This window comes from Gigantopelta aegis, chromosome 11 (assembly GCF_016097555.1).
Source record: "Gigantopelta aegis isolate Gae_Host chromosome 11, Gae_host_genome, whole genome shotgun sequence".
Taxonomy (NCBI): domain Eukaryota; kingdom Metazoa; phylum Mollusca; class Gastropoda; order Neomphalida; family Peltospiridae; genus Gigantopelta; species Gigantopelta aegis.
Genome location: NC_054709.1, coordinates 18,242,107 through 18,263,514, shown reverse-complemented (window position 1 = coordinate 18,263,514; position 21,408 = coordinate 18,242,107). Strand labels below are relative to the sequence as shown.

General features: G+C 38.3%; 1 protein-coding gene across 1 annotated transcript in view; it reads right to left on the bottom strand.

Moving 5' to 3' along the window:
* LOC121385067 (poly(rC)-binding protein 2-like) overlaps positions 1 to 21,408 on the bottom strand; it is a 333,206-nt gene that overhangs the window by 195,402 nt on the left and 116,396 nt on the right. The window contains exon 3 of the mRNA XM_041515603.1: positions 9,433 to 9,523. The gene's annotated coding sequence lies outside the window, so the exon portion shown is untranslated. The remainder of the gene's footprint in view (positions 1 to 9,432; positions 9,524 to 21,408) is intronic.

The following is a 21,408-nucleotide window of genomic DNA, read 5'->3' as shown; positions in this document are numbered from 1 at the left end:
TATGTATGTATGTATGTATGTATGTATGTATGTATGTATGTGTGTGTGTATATGTATGTATATATTTAAGAATGATTTTTAAACTAAAAAATTGTTATTTTCTAATTTTGCCCCAGGGATTCGAAATTGATTTTAAATTGACCGTTGTGATATACAAAATATAACTGTTTTTCGGTCTTGTTTTAAGTTTATTTAGCTAGTACTATGTTTTGTTTACAGCCGGATACGATGTATTTGTTTTTAAAAAAATTGTTAGGAAAGGGATAACAACAAACCAACCACTGAAAAATGGACTGGCTTAGAGGCTTAAGCGGCGTGTAGTCGGGTGGAGACTAAGATATCCTTGAGACTTGGATTTTTTCTATATGCAATAACCGGACGTGCTGTAATAGGGTTTTTCATAACAGTTTGCAGATTTAAAAACTCCTCCTTCATAAGTTTACCAATATCAACGCTACGTCGACTGTAAATTATTGGAAAAATTATTTTATCTCTTTTTACAGCTTTACCAGATTCAACGTTGATTCCAAATGGCTGTTTTGTCTGTAATGTACGAATCCAGAAGGCCTCTCGTTCAAGTCTCAAGAGGTCTGTTTCGTCTTTTGAATCAAGTATCAGGGGTTGTTCAATTGGAATTATTTCAAAATTTTCATCTAACGAATGGTCAGGTAGATTGAAGTGATTGGCGACAGGGGTGTCAACTTCATGCCGAATATCATACTTGTGACAAACTGCTCTAATTCTCTGTTGGTTTTGCGTTTGTCCTACATACTGTTTTTTACATAAATTACAGGTGATTAGATATACTACATTTTTCGAATCACAGTTCATGTCTGTCCGAATTTGATATTCAATTTTGGTCTGTTGACTTTTGAATGTCGACTGCGTTTTAAGTAAGTTGTGAAGTCTACACCTGGTTTTGGCACAAGTAGTAGAGGAGCCAGTGCTTATTTGAGGTGATTGGTTATGCTGAAGTTTGTATGGTTTATAGTCTTCAGTTGCCCTAAAGAGATTTTCTAATTCTCGAACAGTTTCAGATTTAATTTTTCTTAAAAACCGTTTTGAATATCCCCTAGGTTTTAAAGCACTAAATAAAAGTGAACAAGCCTCATTGAAATTCTGTTTGTTACTCGAATTTCTGTGAAATCTAATAATCTGAGATTTAACAATGCCTTTAAAGGTGTGGCATGGGTGAAAAGACTTACAGTGGAGAAGTTGGTGTGTGTCTGTGGGTTTGAAAAACACTTTGTAGTCTAGGTAACCTGATGTTTCAAACTGTGTACCTTTATAAATTGTTACATCCAAAAAGTCAACTGATTTATCTGATATGATGGCCTTAAGTTTGATATTGTCATCCTGTTGATTTAATAGCTCAAAAAAGTTCCAAAATTCTTGTTTAGAATGTGGCCAAATGATAAGTATATCGTCGAGATATCTGAGGTACAAAAGAGGTGTTTTACTCGATTTCTTTAAAGCAGCCTCTTCCCATTCGGCGACATAGATAGATGCAAAGTTTGGACTAAAACGTTTGCCCATAGCACAACCACACACTTGCTGATACATTTCTCCATCAAACTCAAAATCATTTCCTTTTACGCTTAATTCTAACAGCTCAATAATATTCGTATCTGGTTTATTTGGATCTGGGTACTTATCGAATGCTCTCTTAACTGAATCAATGCCCGCATCAATACCTATGTTGGTGTACATGGAGTCAATAACAAGGGTAACCAAGATTGAATCTTTTGGGATTTTGGTTTTTGATAATTTTGATAGAAGATCTTCAGTGTTTTTCACAAAGCTTTCATGTCTATTTGCAATTGGTTTTAAGTGAATGTCTATGTATTCTGAAATATTGTACGATTCTGATCCACAGTCTGAAATGATTGGACGACCGGGTGGTGTGTTAATATCGGTCCATGTATCGACTGGCTTGTGGATTTTTGGAAGTAAATAAAATTTCCGGGTTTGTGATTGTGACCTGGCTTCTAAATATTTTACTTGTTTTTTATTTATATGGCTTAGAGGCTTAGACGCAGGCTTAGGCGGCGTGTAGTCGGGTGGAGACTAAGATATCCTTGAGACTTGGATTTTTTCTATATGCAATAACCGGACGTGTCGTAATAGGGTTTTTCATAACAGTTTGCAGATTTAAAAACTCCTCCTTCATAAGTTTACCAATATCAACGCTACGTCGACTGTAAATTATTGGAAAAATTATTTTATCTCTTTTTACAGCTTTACCAGATTCAACGTTGATTCCAAATGGCTGTTTTGTCTGTAATGTACGAATCCAGAAGGCCTCTCGTTCAAGTCTCAAGAGGTCTGTTTCGTCTTTTGAATCAAGTATCAGGGGTTGTTCAATTGGAATTATTTCAAAATTTTCATCTAACGAATGGTCAGGTAGATTGAAGTGATTGGCGACAGGGGTGTCAACTTCATGCCGAATATCATACTTGTGACAAACTGCTCTAATTCTCTGTTGGTTTTGCGTTTGTCCTACATACTGTTTTTTACATAAATTACAGGTGATTAGATATACTACATTTTTCGAATCACAGTTCATGTCTGTCCGAATTTGATATTCAATTTTGGTCTGTTGACTTTTGAATGTCGACTGCGTTTTAAGTAAGTTGTGAAGTCTACACCTGGTTTTGGCACAAGTAGTAGAGGAGCCAGTGCTTATTTGAGGTGATTGGTTATGCTGAAGTTTGTATGGTTTATAGTCTTCAGTTGCCCTAAAGAGATTTTCTAATTCTCGAACAGTTTCAGATTTAATTTTTCTTAAAAACCGTTTTGAATATCCCCTAGGTTTTAAAGCACTAAATAAAAGTGAACAAGCCTCATTGAAATTCTGTTTGTTACTCGAATTTCTGTGAAATCTAATAATCTGAGATTTAACAATGCCTTTAAAGGTGTGGCATGGGTGAAAAGACTTACAGTGGAGAAGTTGGTGTGTGTCTGTGGGTTTGAAAAACACTTTGTAGTCTAGGTAACCTGATGTTTCAAACTGTGTACCTTTATAAATTGTTACATCCAAAAAGTCAACTGATTTATCTGATATGATGGCCTTAAGTTTGATATTGTCATCCTGTTGATTTAATAGCTCAAAAAAGTTCCAAAATTCTTGTTTAGAATGTGGCCAAATGATAAGTATATCGTCGAGATATCTGAGGTACAAAAGAGGTGTTTTACTCGATTTCTTTAAAGCAGCCTCTTCCCATTCGGCGACATAGATAGATGCAAAGTTTGGACTAAAACGTTTGCCCATAGCACAACCACACACTTGCTGATACATTTCTCCATCAAACTCAAAATCATTTCCTTTTACGCTTAATTCTAACAGCTCAATAATATTCGTATCTGGTTTATTTGGATCTGGGTACTTATCGAATGCTCTCTTAACTGAATCAATGCCCGCATCAATACCTATGTTGGTGTACATGGAGTCAATAACAAGGGTAACCAAGATTGAATCTTTTGGGATTTTGGTTTTTGATAATTTTGATAGAAGATCTTCAGTGTTTTTTCACAAAGCTTTCATGTCTATTTGCAATTGGTTTTAAGTGAATGTCTATGTATTCTGAAATATTGTACGATTCTGATCCACAGTCTGAAATGATTGGACGACCGGGTGGTGTGTTAATATCGGTCCATGTATCGACTGGCTTGTGGATTTTTGGAAGTAAATAAAATTTCCGGGTTTGTGATTGTGACCTGGCTTCTAAATATTTTACTTGTTTTTTATTTATATGGCTTAGAGGCTTAGACGCAGGCTTAGGCGGCGTGTAGTCGGGTGGAGACTAAGATATCCTTGAGACTTGGATTTTTTCTATATGCAATAACCGGACGTGTCGTAATAGGGTTTTTCATAACAGTTTGCAGATTTAAAAACTCCTCCTTCATAAGTTTACCAATATCAACGCTACGTCGACTGTAAATTATTGGAAAAATTATTTTATGTGTGTGTGTGTGTGTGTGTATATATATGTATGTATGTATGTATGTATGTATGTATGTATGTATGTATGTATGTATGTATGTATGTATGTATGTAATCCAACACATGCACTGAATACCCTACTTTGTTAGTTTGCAGTCCATCAATAAGTGAGTCTCAAGTAACCAGGGTCTTGACAAAATACAGTGGAACCTGTCTAGAAAAAAAGTAAAGTTTGTTTTGTTTAACGACACCACTAGAGCACATTGATTTATTAAGCATCGGCTATTGGATGTTAAACATATGGTCATTTTGACAGTCATAGAGATGAAACCCGCTACATTTTTCCATTAGTAGCAAGGGGTCTTTTATATGCACCATCCCACAGACAGGATAGCACATACCATGGACTTTGATATACCAGTCGTGGTGCACTGGCTAGAGCGAGAAATAGCTCAATAGGCCCACCAACAGGGATCGATCCTAGACTGACCACGCATCACGTGAGCATTTTCCCACTGGGCTACCTACGTCCCACCTGTAATTAGAATAGATTTTCTTGCTTACAAACGTTCAGTTCTGTGAACTGATATACAGTCTGTGGATTGGTGCATATAAAAGATCCCTTGCTATTAATAGAAAAATGTAGCAGGTTTCCTTTATAAAAACTATGTCAGAATTACCATAGTAAATGATTAATTAATCAAAGTGCTCCAGTGGTGTCACTAAACAAAACAACCTAACTCTTTGATACTGTATTCCAAAGTCCATAGACATACGGGCTTCCTCCCATTTCATTATTCTTGTGTATGTGGGTTAATCTATTGAAACTCTCAGTCTAATCAATCAATCAACCATCTCACTGAAGGTTCAAGCATGTCTGACCTGGGCATACTCTCCAAGTTCTTTGAAAATGTGTCCAATACAGGGGACTTCCAATACATCACAGTGATGCAGTGCTAACTGAACAGTGCCTTTTCAAATGCATAAGACCAGGCAACTAGTCCTTCAAGATTTATCTCCCTTGGTACAATCTTATTTGATTAAAAAACCCATCAAGACCTGCTATACGGAAAGTGCTATTTGTTTTCTGTTGAGGTACCAGGCGTGGTGCACTGGCTGGAACGAGAAATTATATCATCAAGAAGAAAAGAAGGAAATGTTTTATTTAATGACGCACTCAACACATTTTATTCACGGTTATATGGCATCAGACATATTATGGTTAAGGACCACACAGATATTGAGAGAAGAAACACGCTGTCGCCACTTCATGGGCTACTCTTTCCAATTAGCAGCAAGGGATCTTTTATATGCACCATCCCACAGACAGGGTAGTACATACCACGGCCTTTGATATACCAGTCTGTTAATTTACACAGGCTGAAACTAAAGTCTGCGTCTTTAATACATGTATTTGACGCACACACAAAAAAAGTGTCCTGCACTTTACGAACAAACAGAAAAAAACACAGAAATCTTAGTCTTTTTTTAATGTTTTTTTTTGTAGTTGTTGTTTTTAATGGTGCCCAAATAACATCTGTTAAGTGAGGCATGTTCAGGGCCCCGTTCCACAAAGTGATCTTAGCACTAAGATCACCTCAGTGCATAAGGTAGCTATGCACTTAAGGTGATCTTAGGGCTAAGATCGCTTTGTGGAACGGGGCCCAGGAGGATTAAATAAATGTGAGAGGAAAGGATGAATGGCAGTGGTGTTATACACTAGCACACACCGATTCTACTTCCGGTTCAGATCACTATTCAGTAACTTGGCCCATTATGAGACAACTTAATATTGTATTCCAAGGTTCACTGGGGGGGGGGGGGGGGGGGGGGGGGGGGGGGGGGCGTAGCTCAGTGGTATATCGCTTGCTTAATGTGCGATCGGTCTGGGATCGATCCCCGTCGGTGAGCCCACAACTGGTATATGAAAGGCTGTGGTATGTACTATCCTGTCTGTGAGATGGTGCGTATAAAAGATCCCTTGCTACTAATCGGAAAGAATAGCCCATGAAGTGGCGACAACGGGTTTCCTCTCTCAATATCTGTGTGGTCCTTACCATATGTCTGATGCCATATAACCGTAAATAAAATGTGTTGAGTGCGTCGTCAATTAAAACGTTTCCTTCAGGGAGCAGGCTGATTTTTTTCCAAAAGTTCAAATCTGGATAACAACATTTACTCACATTTGCATCACTACCAAACAGCTATACAGAGGTGCAAAGGAATGACTACACCATTTTCACATGGATTATGTTGTTTCGTTGCAGTGTCAGTCTGACATAGTTGACATAACAAATAATGACCAGGTTCAAACTCAAGACTTTTACTTTAAACTGTCATATTGTCGAAGAGCGTTAAGATATCACTACGCTCAACCACATGTTGAGGTAGTGCTCAGGCTCTTCATACGACTGTACATATAAACCCATAATATTACAGATTACAACTAATATTGTGTGGAGAATGATGGTAATACATGGTGAAACGTTTTTCAGGTACCCGTTAAGCTCATTTTGCCCTAATGTCTTCTTCATTTCAGCTGGGGTGGGATGTAGCTCAGCGGTACAGTGCTCAGCCAGTGCTCCACAAATGGTGTAACAAAGGCCGTGGTATATACATTTATCCAGCAATCACTGTATACATTGGCGAGATATGATGACTAGATAAATCTCTATATTTTCAGTCAGTGACCGAAAATATAGGTCACGTGACATAATCCCGACTCGACTCGAGTATTTCAGAGTAGATTTTTAATAAACATACTCTTTAAATCATTTGTTGAAGTACAGTTAATACAAAACTTGTATATTTATTTATGAATTAAGAGTTTAGAAATGCTTTTTTAATGTGACAATGTAGCTTGCGTCTTACAAATAATGATGTCATGTATCTTGTATGATGTCATATGGCAAAACCCTTGCTAGGTTGACCATACTCGATTTGCATACACAAAGCTGGAATATATAAAGATTTTTCGAATATCCCAGATTGCAGGATAAAAGAAATAACTGGTTACTGTCTTAAGATATCGGCTTTATCCTGCTCAGGATGAATGGCAAATGCAGTTCGGCAGAGCCTCGCTGCATTCACCATTCTAGCCTTCGCAGGATAAAGCCGATATCTTAAGACAGTAACCAGTTATTCCCTATATAAACCCATAATATTACAGATTACAACTAATATTGTGTGGAGAATGATGGTAATACATGGTGAAACGTTTTCAGGCAAGCTCATTTTGCCCTAAGGTCTCCATCCTTTTTGCCTGAAATGTTAAGATTTGCTCTGGCACTAAGGTGCAGTTGACCCCTCCAGTAAGCTCTTGCCTAGACTCAAAATTCATTTCAAGGGAGAAGGAAACGTTTCATTTAACAATGCACTCAACACATTTTATTTACAGTTATATGGCATCAGACATATGGATAAAAACCACACAGATATAGAGAGAAGAAACCCGCTGTCACTACTTCATGGGCTACTCTTTTCGATTAGCAGCAAGGGATCTTCTATATGCACCATCCCACAGACAGGTTAGCACATACATGTACCACGGCCTTTGATATACCAGTCGTGGCACACTGGTTGGGGCGAAAAATAGCCCAATGGGCCCACCGACAGGGATCGATCCTAGACCGACCGTGCATCAAGCAAACGCTGTACCACTGGGCTACATCCCGCCCCCTTCGAGGAGTGGGAAGCAATCTTTCCTTTTCAGATATCAAGATGGAGGCAACACTGAGCTATATTCTGCTTATAATACATTTATCCTTTTTTTAACCACAACAAAACGGGATCTGTTACAAAAACAACCCCCCAAAAAAACCCAACACGATCACCACAAAAACAAATACAAAAAAAATGAAGAAAGAAAAAATCTCCCGTTGAACAAATCATCAAATGACATGAAGACCATCACAACATGTCAAAACCTTGACAACAGGGAAATCATTTTGCATTCTGCAACTTTACGGCCGAGTAATGAAATTATTGATTCCGAAGTGAGTGGCACTGTCCATCGCCCTGCATCCACCAACTACATAAGCACTGCGCCATGTTTACACTAGAGGTCTGCCGCTTGTCGAGATGCGCCACGGAGATTGTCAACAGTCGAAAAGACCTCTGAATTCAATAGATGGTTATCCCCACAGGAGAGTGTCAATACGAGATCATAACCTGACGAAATATTGGAAAATAGCACCAGTCACCAATCACAGGCATTCAAGGCTGATATACGATGATGCGGCGTCTCTTTGTTTATCAGTGGTGTAATACTGAAATATATTGTACTCTTTTGACTTTTGTGCTCGGGTGACATTAAACAACCATTCCTTTATTAATTAATACCCACTAATTAAACAAAGTTCTGGGGTGTCATTAAACAGACATTCTAATGGCCACTGAGATATACCATGGAGATTGTTAATAGTCGAAGAGACCTCTGAATTCAATAAGGCTGTTATCCTCACAGGAGAGAGTCAATCCATCATAACCTGATGAAAATATTGGAAAACAGCACGGGTCACCAGTCACAGACGTCCAAGGCTGATATTTGATGATGTGGCGTCTCTTTGTTTACCATTGGTGTAATATTGACACAGACTGTACTCTATGACTTCTGAGTAAAAGACTTTTCATATAACTTGCTGTCTAACTTAAACAGATTGTTGACATGATGGATGGATGAATGGGTGGGTTGGCATAGGTAATTGGTGAATGGGTGGATAGGTGAATGGATGGATGGATGGATGGATGGATGGATGGATGGGTTTTTGGTATTGCATGGGTGGGTGGGTAGGTGGGTTGGTGGATGGATGGATGGATCCATGAACAGATGCATGGATGGATGGATGGATGGATGGGTGGGTGGGTTTTGGGTGGATGGATAGATGGGTGGATGGATGGATGGATGGATGGATCCATGAATGGATGGGTGGATCCATGGATGGATGGATAGATGGGTGGATCCATGGATAGATGGATGGATGGATGGATGGATGGATGGATGGGTGGGATGGATGGATGGATGGATGGATGGATGGATGGATGGATGATTGGATGGATGGATGGATGGATGGATGGATTTATGGATGGATGGATTTATGGATGATTTGTGTTCACTTATTCGGGTGGGTATTTTACAAAACTAGATGGATGAGTTGTAGAATAGCTAGGTGGAGGCATTCGATGAACAGATGAATGTTTGAAGACTCTTAAGAACGTGAGTTCATGTTGTGTGAAGCAACTTCAAAATATGGCATCTCATACTGAAAACACATTTCCATTTCATCTTGTATTAAATATTTTCACTTGATCTTGCATTCTATTAACATGGCCCTTTACCCCTGTGGTTTCAGGCACATCCATCTCAGGCCATGTCTCTGGCCTGGGATGGATAAATATTTTCACTAACAGAAATGTTTTGTGTATATGCTTGGTGAGTACATGTCATTTTGTCATTTTGTGTTTTTATCAACAAATACCCTACCACTCACCTGCTGTCGTCATGCACTATGATGTGCGTGTAGCCAAGAACTAAACCGCATCTGCACATGTCACATGACGTGGCTCTTTAGCAAAGGAGTCCTGAAAGAAACAAAACATTAAAAATTAAAATATTTCCTGGTACGAGCATTTAAAAGATTAAAGGGACATTTCCAAGGGTTTTTTGTTGCATTGTAAGATGTTTTCGACTAATAAAATACTTCTACGATTAAACTTACATATTAAATATATTTTCTGGTTTAGAATATCAGTATCTGTATATTCAATGTGTTTCTGGTCATCTTAATATTTGTAAGAAGCCCAAAACTGGATTTTGTCTTCAAATAATTTATACGTAAGAAAAAAGCATATTTTAGGAAATAAAATGAAATTTAACCTAGTACAAATATTAGAACGATCAGAAACACGTTTAATATACAGCCACTAATATTTTATGTAGAAAAATATATTTTATATGTAATTACAATTGTTAAAAAGTCTCTGTTAGTCGATAACATCTTAAAAATTGCGGCAAACTCAGGAATGTCCCTTTAAGCCATGGTCACACTGTTTTGTTTAACGACACCACCTAGGGCACATTGATTTATTAATTAATTATCAGCTGTTGGGTGAATGGGTTCCTGTTGTTTGAAACAACTTCACAATATAGCACCCAGTTAATACAAAGAACACATTTTCATTTCATAAGAAATATTTTCACTAACAGAACTGTTTGTGTATATGAACGTTTATACTAGAGCTGCAATGATTCACTCATGTCTTCGGTGTACCGAATACAGGCTATCCACGATACGTATTCGTTATTTGGTACCCAAAGAACAGAATATATTCGTGTGTGGGTTTTTTAATATCTTTATTATTATTATTATTATTATTATTATTATTATTATTATCATTATCAGGGCTTCCACTAGCCAGGGGATCAGTGATTTTTAAAATTTACTAGCCACGATTAAAAATTCACTAGCCCTATTTTACTTTTAAGTTAAAACAATTTTTGTAAATAATAGTAATAATCAGATATGTCACCTAAAAAGGGAGATAGAGCTTGTAACACTAACATTGGGGGGTGGGTGGGGTCAGAATATTTATATTTACAAAATAGACTTAATTGCAACATCAGACACAAAAACATTCACTAGCCATCGGGCATGGCAATAGTAGTTATTTACTAGCCCAACATTGAATATCACTAGCCATGGGAGTGGGGATACCATAATCTAGAAGCCCTGTCGGGCATGGCAATAGTAGTTATTTACTAGCCCAACATTGAATATCACTAGCCATGGGAGTGGGGCTACCATAATCTAGAAGCCCTGTTTGGCATGACAATAGTAGTTATTTACTAGCCCAACACTGAATATCACTAGCCATGTGAGTGGGGCTACCATAATCTAGAAGCCTGTTGTTATTATTATTATTATTATTATTATTATTTATTATTATTATTAATTATATAAATTCAGAAAGACCACAGTTTGCAAGCTGTATGTACAAACAGTAGTACAGTAAAGTATGTTTAGAACGAACACGCTTATAACAAACTACCGGTTAGAACGAACTGATTGTAAAGTCCCGATTTTCTCCCCTATATATTAGTAATACATTTTAATGTATAGAACGAACTATGTATAGCGAATTAACTGTTAAAACGAACCAATTTTGTGCTCCCAAATAGTTAATTCCAGTGTAAATAAGTGTTTACATAACGAACCGTGAATACCGGAAGCATTACGTATCAAACCAATCAGTGTAAAACGCTGCAAAGCCGTGGGATCGACCGCACGACCGCACTAAAACAACAGCCTAAATAACTTTTGTTTGTCTGGACTTGGGAACAGGTATCAATTAAGGGATTAAGTCACTAATTATACCGGAACCATTACGTATCAAACCAATCAGTGTTAACGGACAGCTGAGCCGTGAGATCAACCATACTCCAAAAACAGACTGACACGTTCAACTCAATATATATATACAATGATATTAATCAGCGGTAATTAATGGGATTCTCTTTGTTTGTTATAAATCCAGAGGACGATACACAGGAGCCACCCGAACAGCCAACGCCCACAGCAGTTGAAACGCACAAGGCACTCGAGACAGTCAGACTGTTTTTTCAGAGCAAAGGAGATATTCAATTGCCAGTATTTGACAGCATTGCGGACATTGACTCGGCATTAGAAGTTATGCGTCCAACGCTAAGTAAACAAACCACGATTAGTGATTATGTGACGAAACGTGATTAGGTACATGTAATTCACTAAACTCTTTTGATGTGATCTTTCAGTAATGTTTTGTTGTATTTATTGATTGTAATAAATGATATATTTTTTATTAAATGTCACCAAGGCATTTTTTATTTTTTTTACTATTATATTGAGTTCAAAATTCAAAATGGCCGACTTTCGGAATAAAAATTACCAACTTCTGCAAATGTGTACAACGAACTACTGTTATAACGAACCAATGAAGCTGGTCCCTTGCAGTTCGTTATAAGCGTACTTTACTGTATATTAAGCAGTCTGGTTTTTTTTTTTCATTTTGTTAATTTTCTTTTTATGATAATTTTGTTTTTATAACCGACATTTAATGTTTTAATTTTCAATGTCTAACATTCCAAAGTTTATGTTATTAAACACATCCTACTATTTAAATGCTATTTTTGACTGGCAGCTTGCTTCACTCAGAAAGTCAGTAGTACAGTATTGGTAGATTCACTGTAATTATTGTTATTCGTGAATATTTATTCGTATTCGAGACCCCATATTCATGATACGTATTGTATTCGCTACTTGGTGTATTTGTTGCAGTCGTGGTGCTCTGGATGGAATGAGACGGGGTATATAGAGCCTTTATTTCATTTTTTTCAGTATTGAATTACGAACAGCTTGATCCAAGGAAAATTATTTGTTAGTGGCTTTTAGAAAATACATTTTTAACACTCTAACCCATTGTTTAATCAGTGACTTTCTTTCATTCTAATCAACTTATTTTCGTGCTTATATCCAATTACGGTTCAAGCACGCTGTCATGGGCATACACCTCAGCAATCTGGGCTGTCTGTCCAGGACAATTCAGTGACTATTGGGAAATGTTTAATGACACCCCAGCATATTGTTTAATCTGTGGCTATTGGGAAAGGAATGTTTGTTTAATGACACCCCAGCACATTGTTTAATCTGTGGCTATTGGGAAAGGAATGTTTGTTTAATGACACCCCAGCACATTGTTTAATCTGTGGCTATTGGGAAAGGAATGTTTGTTTAATGACACCCCAGCACATTGTTTAATCTGTGGCTATTGGGAAAGGAATGTTTATTTAATGACACCCCAGCACATTGTTTAATCAGTGGCTATTGGGAAAGGAATGTTTGTTTAATGACACCCCAGCACATTGTTTAATCTGTGGCTATTAGGAAAGGAAAGGAATGTGTGTTTATCGACACCCCAGCACATTGTTTAATCAATGGCTATTAGGAAAGGAAAGGAATGTTGTTTATTGACACCCCAGCACATTGTTTAATGAATGGCTATAGGAAAGTAAGGAATGTGTGTTTATCGACACCCCAGCAAATTGTTTAATCAGTGGCAATTGTGAAAGGAAAGGAATGTTTGTTTATCGACACCCCAGCACATTGTTTAATCAGCAACAAGAGGCCTATATTCTGGAGCTACTTTCTGAGTGGATCTTATACATGGCAACAAGAGATAAAGAATTCTGTTTAAAACTAAAGTACATTTTACAAACCATCTGTGAGAACTGTCTCCTCCGTCATATAAACAAGTTTTTAAGTATCGCAGAACACTCTCGTTGCATATCCTATGGATCTTAAGACATCCAAACAAAACCATCCAATGACAGACTGAACTTGGTTTCATTAGAAGTCTGAAAAGGCCAATTTCATGTCAGCTAATTTCATTTGGAGTTTGACAACCGAGCTAATTGGTGTCTGTGTTTCAATATTTATAGCAATATAAGGTCACATTTGTCAGATAATTAATCTGCGTGGCACGTGCTGTGGTGCTGGTCGGGCTGTGTTAAAACTTAATTGAGTACAGTTGTCTAGTAAACACTCTTCATTAAATCAGCAATGGCAATTAAAGAATTTTGTCTCCAGGAGGATAATATTATTATTGCACTGTGTAAATAATGTCATTAAGTTACATAATTCAATGTAAAACTTTAAGTTTTAAAGGGAAATTCCTGAGTTTGCTGCAATTTTTAAGATGTTATCGACTAACAGAGGCTTTGTAATGACTGCAATTACATATCAATTATATTTTTCTGCATAAAATATTAGTGGCTACATATTAAACATGTTTCTTATCATTGTAATATTTGTACTACCGTATATCTTCGCCTATAAGTCGAATTTTTTTCACCCAAAAATTATTTTATAACTTGGGGGGTCGACTTATAAGAGGGTAAAAAAAATTCACCAAAAAATATTACTGTTTTGGGGATTATTTTACAAGTTTTACTGTTGAAGTATGCCATGTATTTATACTCAAATATGTTAATTTGACACATTTATTTTTTATAACCTATTTTTTTGGCATTAGAACGGTTTTGGTTATGCGAAAAGGCGTACGATCTCACTCACATGCCAAGACAACAGTCCACTTAGTTAAATTAACAGTCATCACTAATAGTAAAAATGTAAACAATACTAACTACCTGTTGCCTGAGTTTATTTTGAAATCTGGTCACTGGCATTAATGGTTGTTCAAACAATGTTTTGGCGGTGATTAACTTCATGAATATTACTGAGCTTTCCCTTAAAATAGACTGATCTCTGCAGTTCACTATCTAGAGCAATAGGGACACACATCATTTGGTACAAAAACCAGTGTACTTTCCAGAGTTATCCTCCTTACATGTATTAATATGGCGGCAAAACGTGATACTTTCAGTTTTATCGTAGTGATCTGTTGTCAGTGTTTATAAATAAAGTTGTTGTCTGTGCACAAAACCATCTGTACAATAATGCATTCTGTATTATTTATCGATGAAGACGGACGTCAGCCCTTGCTCTCTCGATCTGCCCCCCCACCTGGGGGGATTGCTCAAATCCTACGGAATGCTGTTAGAGTACCGGTAGCCCGAGTACTCTGACTGTAAGAGAGCTAGACGGACATTTGGACATAAACACGCTCTCATTACAGTCAGAGACCAACCTATGTCTTTTTTTGGCAATTCCTGACTACCAAACGGTAGGCAACGAGTCCCGCTCTAATTCCACAACAATCCTATGTTTGACGTCAAATACCTTTACATCAATCATTTTCGAGTTAAGTGATAAAAAAAAATCCACATATTAATCACTAATACACATACTACAGAAAGAAACCCGACAGCACCCACATTCAGCTACGCTTCGTGACACTCCGTCGCAACAATTACAAAGCTCGGCGATCTATTTCGAGACTGGGCGATTCCGCCTTGTGCAGCAGTTACAGGGGTCGTCTCATAAGAGGAGGCAGTACGTAGCACATACTTTTGCCGTATCCTGTCGATAACACCCCAAATGTATCCTTCAAATTCAAAATGGAATCAATAATGTGTAATTGTTTTGGTTTAATGACGTAATGAAATCCAAATTCATCCAAAACGGCATTAGCCAACTCTTCCATGTTGTAACTTCGCTTGATATGAGACGGCCCCTGTAACTGCTGCACAAGGCGGAATCGCCCAGTGCGCGATCACGTGGTCTACGTCTCGAAATAGATCGCCGAGCTTTGCAATTGTTGCGACGGAGTGTCACGAAGCGTAGCTGAATGTGGGTGCTGTCGGGTTCTTTCTGTAGTAAGTGTATTAGTGATTAATATGTGGATTTTTTTGTATCACTTAACTCGAAAATGATTGATGTAAAGGTATTTGACGTCAAACATAGGATTGTTGTGGTATTAGAGCGGGACTCGTTGCCTACCGTCTGGTAGTCAGGAATTGCCAAAAAAAGACATAGGTTGGTCTCTGACTGTAATGAGAGCGTGTTTATGTCCAAATGTCCGTCTAGCTCTCTTACAGTCAGAGTACTCGGGCTAGAGTACCGGGTATCGTGCACCGGGTCACGGGCCTCCGTGACCTTGGTGTACGGGGACCCGGTACCACCGAAGAAAGGAAGGTGGAGGAAGAGGAGACGTGCGCCAGCGGCGGCGCAGGGGGAGACAAAACCGGCGGCTAAACCGCCGGCAGCGACTCCGTCTGCTGGACCACCCAACGCCGCCCAACTGAAGAGGAAGACGAAGATGGAAGTGGTCTCGGCCCCAGTCATCAACGTCCCCTCTGCAGGAACCGAAGAAAGTGATATGCCGGACTCAGAGTTCTGTACTTCGTCATATATCCGACCCGATCCGCCTGCCTTTACTTCTGGGCTTCCGGACTTGTCGCCGATTAAACCGGTGGCATCCGTTGAGACCCAGGCCCGGAAGACGGCTGTTGTTAAGAGGAAGGCGACCACTCCCCCGAGTGCCACTCCAGCCAAGCCAAGTCGCCCGACTCAACCGCCGAATCCAGTTGAACAACCAGAGGGACCATGGACACTGAAGGCCGGCAAACTCCATCCGCGGTTCCATCAGCTGATGAAGATCAACATCGAGGACGTGCGCCAGCTCATTAGTGAGCCGCAACATAGCGCTTACCTTCCGCTACCGACCGAGTCCGATGAAGGGGAATTTGCTGTCCATCGAGTCCAGGTGGACGTGGATATCACTGCAGTTTGCGTTACCGTTCGCCGGAAGGGAAGATATAATCAAGCGCTGCTACTTAAGGAGATGGACAACCCGTCACTACATCGCGTCCTCAAAATCTTGGCGGGGACAGAGTACAGTCACATCACAAAGATGATAGCAGCCTCTCCCTACCGGCGTGATCTTCCACTACTGGACACCACCGACTTCATCGGCTCGCCGTAGCCCCCAACCTCCTAACAACCTTTACCTCCGTGAGTACTAACCTCTTTTATTGGGCTAGTTAGACTTTAAATGTTTTGGAACGCAGTTCAAAATTCTTATGTTTATTTTTTTATAAATAGTCTAACGCATTTTATTTTGGCGCCCGTTCAATTGCTCAAAATCACCTTAAAACCTTTCGGCCGAGCAGTCTTAACCTTTTTTTGGCTAAAATTATAGAGTCCAGACATGTATCGGTATGCAGTACTCTTTGTAGACTTAGGTAAAAAACAGGCTTCACCGAGGAATCGAAATTCAGCCAATCAGAACACGGCTCCCACTCGGTGTTACTTCTTGTTTATGAAGTGTCTGCTAGTCGGTCCGCGCTTACTAAATGGCTTTTTTCCAAATTCCGCCCACTTCAAACTTACCCCCCCCCCCCCCTGCTCCGGAGTCAGTCACTGGCGAAGTCAGAGGCTAATTCCGTAGTGGGCGTGCCTGAACCTTCGTGGATAGGGGCACGTAAATATAGTTACCCATACCCATCTGTACAATACTATACAGTAACAGTCAAACAGCTTTCACTCTCTACTAAGGGAATATTTCTTTTTGATGCTATGTAATAATGATAGTTTGATTGGAATAGTCTGATTATATTGCGATGTACAAAACGTGAAAACCGAAGTTTGTAAAATAATTTTCTTTTGTTCAAATATTATTGTTCTCATGTGCTGAAAATAAGAAATATTTCAATATTTATAAGTAGTTTTTCATGGGTCGACTTATAAACGGGTCAATGAAAAAATAAGTTTTCAGGGCTTGAAATTAGGGACTCGACTTATAGCCGAGATCGACTTACAGGCGAAGATATACGGTAGGTTATATCCTAAACAATCGTTTTTTCGTATGTACAAAATTATTTGAAGACAAAATCCACTTTGGGCTTCTTACAAATATTAAGATAACCAGAAACACATTGAATATACTGACACTGATATTCTAAACAAGAAAATATATTTAATATGTAAGTTTAATTGTAGAAATATTTTATTAGTCAGAAACATCTTACAATGCAGCAAACTCAGGAATGTCCCTTTAACAGAGAATAGCCCGTGTTTGTTTGGGTTGTTTTCCTCTTCAAACCAAGCCTCCACAGTTATTAAACTCAATTTCTCATCTTGCTACTAATTAAAGTTAAAAGATTAAAATTTAAACAATGTGCTTGAGTGTCATTCAACAAACATTCCTTTCCTAATATCAACTGATTAAACAATACCAGCCTCGGTGGCAGTGGTTAAGCCATGAGACTAAAGGTACAGGGTTCGCAGCCCGGTACCGGCTCCCATCCAGAGCGAGTTTTTAAAGGTAGGGTCAACTCAAACAAGAGCCTTATGTGTTGGAAAGATGCATACCCAGATCACCAACACATACTGACACTTTAGCAAATGCAAAACGCGTAATTTTAGAGTTAATAAAAAAACTTGATTTTTCCTGCTAACTGGGGGCAGCCATTTTGTTTTGTTTTTGTGACGTCCGGTGGTATAGCTTGGGGTGAAGTGACGTCAGCTCCTGACCATCTCCTGTATGTACAGTGTAAACAAAAGCAATAATTTTCGAAAAGGCGCTTCTCTTTGATCAACCTGACTTGTAAAACAGCATAAATGACATAATAATATAATAAACTATTTAACTAAATATATTTCAAGTTGCATTAACGGAACAAAATGGGGTTATAGTATTTTTCTCTGTTAAATAATCCAAAGGAAAAATGTACACTATTAGGCCTATCGATATGCTACTATGGAGCAAAAACAACAACCCATAATACCCAAGTGATAATTTTCTTTTCTTTGGGACTATGTAATTGGTCAGTTCTGTGTTTTTAGATGGAAAAGTCTATTTAATCAATAGTTTTACAGAACTATTTACAGTAATAAACCATGTCCATTCCCACTATGACAATGGTATTTTATTTTGTATTGAAAAATATATATAGTGCTGAATATACTTATTGCTGGCTTACTGGGATGTGTATTATTACAGAACATTGTAATGTATGACTATTTATCATCTCGCAAAAACCAGGTAGATTGTGTTTCTCTAGTTCTAAGGTTCATTCCTGACGTTACGCGTTAAGTATTACGTAACCACCAGCGTGCTCACTGAGATGGTACAAAATGGCTGCGCCCGTTATACATAATAGCCGTCACATTTAATCGTTTTATTAATTAACTATACGATTATACGTGTTGATATTAAGCAATAATGTGCGTTATATATCGTTGAATATGCATACCAGGCCAAATGCCTTGATTGTCCTCTCCTTTAAGGGCTCAGTGGGTAGGTGTAAGACCACTACACCCTCTTCTCTCTTACTAACCACTAACCAACAAACAACTAACCCACTGTCATGGACAGACAACCCAGATAGCTGAGGTGTGTGCCCAGGACAGCGTACTTGAACCTTAATTGGATGTAAGTATGAAAATAAGTTGAAATGAAATGATTAAACAATGTGCTGAGATTTCATTAAACAAACATTCCTTTCCTTTCCTAACATCAACTAATTAAACAATGTACTCATGTGTCATTAAACAAACATTCCTTTCCTTTCCTAACATCAACTAATTAAACAATGTACTCATGTGTCATTACACAAACATTCCTTTCCTTTCCTAACATCAACTAATTAAACAATGTACTCATGTGTCATTACACAAACATTCCTTTCCTTTCCTAACATCAACTAATTAAACAATGTACTCATGTGTCATTACACAAACATTCCTTTCCTTTCCTAACATCAACTAATTAAACAATGTACTCATGTGTCATTACACAAACATTCCTTTCCTATCCTAACATCAACTAATTAAACAATGTACTCATGTGTCATTACACAAACATTCCTTTCCTTTCCTAACATCAACTAATTAAACAATGTACTCATGTGTCATTACACAAACATTCCTTTCCTTTCCTAACATCAACTAATTAAACAATGTACTCATGTGTCATTACACAAACATTCCTTTCCTATCCTAACATCAACTAATTAAACAATGTACTCATGTGTCATTACACAAACATTCCTTTCCTTTCCTAACATCAACTAATTAAACAATGTACTCATGTGTCATTACACAAACATTCCTTTCCTATCCTATTATCAACTAATTAAATAATAATGTGAGGTCGGTCTGAGATTAATCCCCATTGGTGATCCCAGTGGACTATTTCTCGTTCCAGCCAGTGCACCACGACTGGTATATCAAAGGCTGTGTGGTACATATATATGTATGTGCTATCCTGTCTGTGGGATGGTGCATATAAAAGATCCCTTGCTACTAATGGAAAAATGTCGTGCTTCCTAGCTCTCTAAGACTATTTGTCAAAATGACAAAAAGTTTGACATCCAATAGCCGATAATTAAAAATCAATAGGTCGTTAAACAAAACAAACTTTAAAAAAGATCTCTTAATGCTACTAATGGAAAAATGTAGCAGGTTTCCTCTCTAAGACTGTGTCAAAATTAACCAAATGTTTGACATCTAATAGCCACTGATTAATAAATCGTTAAACAAAAATAAATATCTGATTATTACTATTATTTAGTAAAACTGTATTAACTTAAAGTAAAACAGAACTAGTGAATTATTAATCGTGGCTAGCACATTTTTTAAATCACTGATCCCATGGCTAGTGGATTTTTTTACCCATCCCCCAAGTGTTCTATATAACTGCTGAACAGGTTTTAATACACCATTTCATCTGGCTGCTGAACACAAGTGTAACCACTTTTTTGCTGAGTGGAAGTAAACAGGAAAGGAAAAGGAACTATTTTATTTAATGACACACTCAGCACATTTTGTTTACAGTTATATGGCGTCGGACATAGACACTGAGAGAAAACCCGCTGTCACCACTTCATGGGCTATTCTTTTTGATTAGCAGCAAGGGATCTTTTATATGCACCATCCCACAGACAGGATAACACATACCACGTCCTTTGATATACCAGTTGTGGTACACTGGCTGGAGCGAAAAATAGCCCAATGGGCCAACTGACAAGGATAAAAGAGTGAAACAAGAGTGTTTGACGTTGAAACGGTCAAATACCTTTAAAAATAGACTAAATCTCGACTCCATAGCCGTTTCTTCTCAGACACACATATATTTTTAAAGATATGGGGCCGAATTTACAAAGCCTGTTTTAGACTTACGCGTGTGTAACTACAAACATTTACAATGCTTAAACACCTGTTTATGTCTTGCACGTGTGTAACTACGTACATTTACAATGCTTAAACACCTGTTTATGTCTTGCACGTGTGTAACTACGTACATTTACAATGCTTAAACACCTGTTTATGTCTTGCACGTGTGTAACTACGTACATTTACAATGCTTAAACACCTGTTTATGTCTTGCACGTGTGTAACTACGTACATTTACAATGCTTAAACACCTGTTTATGTCTTGCACGTGTGTAACTACGTACATTTACAATGCTTAAACAGCTGCGTTTAAGAAAAACAGGCTTCGTAAATTCGGCCCATGATTTTGTTTTTAATGATATTAGAAACACCAGGATGACCATAAACACACTGGCTGTCAAGCTTTGGAGTCCCAAAGATGACTTGACAGAGACAGCATGTTTTTATCACCGCAAACGGATTCCAAATCTAAAGCCCCTGCGCATGCTGTACCTCACCGTGGTGCAGGAGTGTAACATTCTCTTTGAGAAACCCTGCGCATGCTGTACCTCACCGTGGTGCAGGGGTGTAACATTCTCTTTGAGAACCCCTGCGCATGCTGTACCTCACCGTGGTGCAGGGGTGTAACATTCTCTTTGAGAACCCCTGCGCATGCTGTAACCTCACCGTGGTGCAGGGGTGTAACATTCTCTTTGAGAACCCCTGCGCATGCTGTACCTCACCGTGGTGCAGGGGTGTAACATTCTCTTTGAGAACCCCTGCGCGTGCTGTAACCTCACCGTGGTGCAGGGGTGTAACATTCTCTTTGAGAACCCCTGCGCATGGTGTAACCTCACCGTGGTGCAGGGGTGTAAC